Source organism: Perca fluviatilis, chromosome 18, assembly GCF_010015445.1.
Source record: "Perca fluviatilis chromosome 18, GENO_Pfluv_1.0, whole genome shotgun sequence".
Lineage (NCBI taxonomy): Eukaryota > Metazoa > Chordata > Actinopteri > Perciformes > Percidae > Perca > Perca fluviatilis.
In genome coordinates, this window is record NC_053129.1 from 36,257,743 (window position 1) to 36,261,030 (window position 3,288).

A 3,288-nucleotide genomic window follows, 5' to 3' on the forward strand; every position below is an offset into this window, starting at 1 on the left:
GGGGCCTGTACTACGAATCCAGATCAACATGCCCTGGATGTATTTCAGTTACCCGGCTTCACCTAACCTAACAACCGCGGTCCCACATAATCTGTGTCATGACGGTGGTTAACAACTAGTTCAGTCAACTCAGGGTTTCCCAATCCAGCAGCACGCATTCACATAAAAGAGACGGTGTTTGAACAGCGTGACCAATCGCAAACATCTACCAGAGCCGCATATTTTACATAAGAAGAGCAAACTATAATTCTACATAAATATGAAGAACACAGACACGGTTTTACAGGTAAAACACATGAAGGAAAGCTGGCAAAAAAACGCTGTTATGCATATATCACTTCCAGTGGTGTAGTCTATGTGATAGGCAGGTATACCAGTATACCGACTAAGAAAGCTCCAGGATTTCCATATACCCACTTAAAAATGCCCAATGACACGTATAACAGCATACTTTCCATTATATTTTTGATATATTTTAAACTGTCATCTGCGTTTTTCTTCTTCACATAGGTTAAATAAAGGTTTTTCCACTGTAAATTGGTGCATAAAAGTGTATCAGAATACAGGAAATGAAGTCGTTGATCCTTAAAACTTCCCTGGGGGTGGACACCCAGACCCTTCACTATGATATGGCCCCCTTCTTCCCCAAATGCAGAATCTGGCCAATATATAGTACGGTACAGTACACACCCACTATAATACGTTAGACTACACTGATCACTTCCCCATCAGTCAGGCACAATATCTGACCATATTACACTTTTGCTTTCCATAAACATTGATTTAGCCTTTTATATCAGTTGCAACCCTGGCAGTGGTAGGCGATGGTGAGAGAAAATAAAAAAATATGAAAACATAATTCAAACCGATGTGCACATTGGCAACACACGGCTCAAGACAAGACAACAAATACGTAATTCCCTCAGCTAAAAATGTATATCTTTCATAAAAATACCCATCAGGGAATGTTAACAGGGTTGACGGTCTCTAAATGTTTAAACTTTTCTGAGCGCACCTCTGTCTCTCTCTTTCTCTCTCTGTCTCTCTCTTTCTCTCTCTCTCTCTCTCTCTCTTTCTCTCTCCACACACCGAGCTCCACCTGATCTTCTAAGAATGGGGACACCGTTATCAATCGAGTATTGAGTCAGTAGGCGGGGATGATCTCTAATCTCCAACATAACCTGATCCCGACCAGGTTAGGTGAATGCCGATTCACCCGGTAACTGATCCACCATCGTGATACAGAAAACCCTGGGTTGAACCTGACGTTACCTTGTTAACGACAAATCTTGCTTCGTAGTACAGGCCTCTGGTCTGATGGTGTTTACTCTGTCTGGCACAATTATAGAAGAACAGACCTCCCTGTCTCCTCCTCCTCTGTCTCTGGTAGAGTAGCAATGTATGTGGACTGTCCTGCTGGCTCTCTGTCCTTCTACACAGTGTCCTCTGACTCACTGATCCACCACATTCACTGGACCTCTTTATCCTGGGTTTGGGTTTAGGTTGCCTGGTTCCTCAGTGTTCTCTGTAGAAAGACACAGCTTCCAGTCCTGTGGTTTAAATGTTGGTGATGGACAAGGTTTCACATTGGTTCACATTTGTCAAACTGTGTCTGTGTTCTTCATATTTATGTAGAATTATAGTTTGTTCTTGTTATGTAAAATATGCGGCTCTGGTAGATGTTTCTGATTGGTCACGCTGTTCAAACACTGCCTCTTTGATGTGAATGCGCGAGTCGCTGGATTGGGAAACTCTGGGTTGATTGAACTAGTTGTTAACCACCGTCGTGACACAGATTATGCAGGACCGCGGTTGTTAGGTTAGGTGAAGCCGGGTAACTGAAATAAATCCAGGGCATGTTGATCTGGATTCATAGTACAGGCTTCAGAACATATGAATGGGAACGTAAACAGTCTATTGCTGTATGTTGTTGTCTTGTTGTAAGTGCGACTTACATGTTTTGTATGCTCCAGTCCTGTGGTTTAAATGTTGGCGGTGGACAAAGTTTCACATTGGTTCCCATTTGGCTCACTGATTGTGGCTTTAATGACATAAATGTTCTTCTTCTTAGAAATGATGAAATGATCTCCTCAGGGCTGAACTTGTTGTGTACAAACAATATTTGACCAAAACAGAGAAGAGACCAGGGGCCTGTTTCACAAAACCAAGATAAGGGATTAAGCTGGGATTTCCCAGTTATTCTGGATGAATTTAGCCTTGACTTGGTTTCATGAAAGCGGAGGCACATAAATCACCATGGAGATTTATTCTGTGCAGCTAGCCTGCTCCCAACCAGGCTAACAGCCAGGATTTATTTAATCCTGGAGCCTTTTCTGATCACCCAGCAGTGGTTTTACCCTATTATCAGCCTGGATTAAAATACAGGTGAACAGGTGCATATAGCTGTTCATTTAAGTAGTGTTATTATTTAAAGTTGTGACCATTATTCTTTTTATTATAATTATTCACGTGAAAGTCATTGTTACTGTTATATTGCTGTATGCAGACTGCTGTTCATATTGATATTAGAAGTTTGATGAATATATTATGGCAGTTGTTGAGATAATTAGAAAAGGCTGATAAAATTTCAAATGTGTTTTTAAATGAAGTCTGTTACTAAGGGCAATACATACAATGCTGTAGGGTACATTTCTGTAGTTGACTACAGAATGCACCTTGATTTATTTTAGTTGATAAATTATTTTTAAATTCTTTAACAATAAGGATCATGTTTGTTGTGCTTCCATGTGAATTCACTCTGTCCAGCTTATCACACAGTGTCCACGATTTTTCTCTCACAGTCTGCCATCAAGTTTTTTCTTGCTCCGGCTTGCTACTGCTTTTAAAAGGGAGAGCATGATTAGACAACTCGCTACAGCTGTGACAATCAGTCCCTCCCTGCCTGCTCACCTGAGCCACCACCTCCTCCTCCCCACACTCTCTCTCCCCACACCTCCACAATCATATTCGAGCGTAGAAAATTGATCTTCACGGTAAATTTCCTGAATAACATTATCTTCTGCTTACTTGTAAGGCAAAGAGTACAACTGTTAATTTGTGCAAATGATTAGTAGCCTAATCCTTGAATGGTATGATTTTGAGGGTTTCAATTCAGGTCAGTTAATGTATATGTTTAGGCTACTTACGCATTCAGTCAGTCCGTGATTGTCTGCTGCGCTTTCTCTCGTTGTTTCATTACAGCGGCCGTGTTTCTTTTCTTTTTATACAAATAATGTGTTTCACGTCATCATTCTTCCACAAGAAGCTGCTGCTCACTCTGTATAAAGT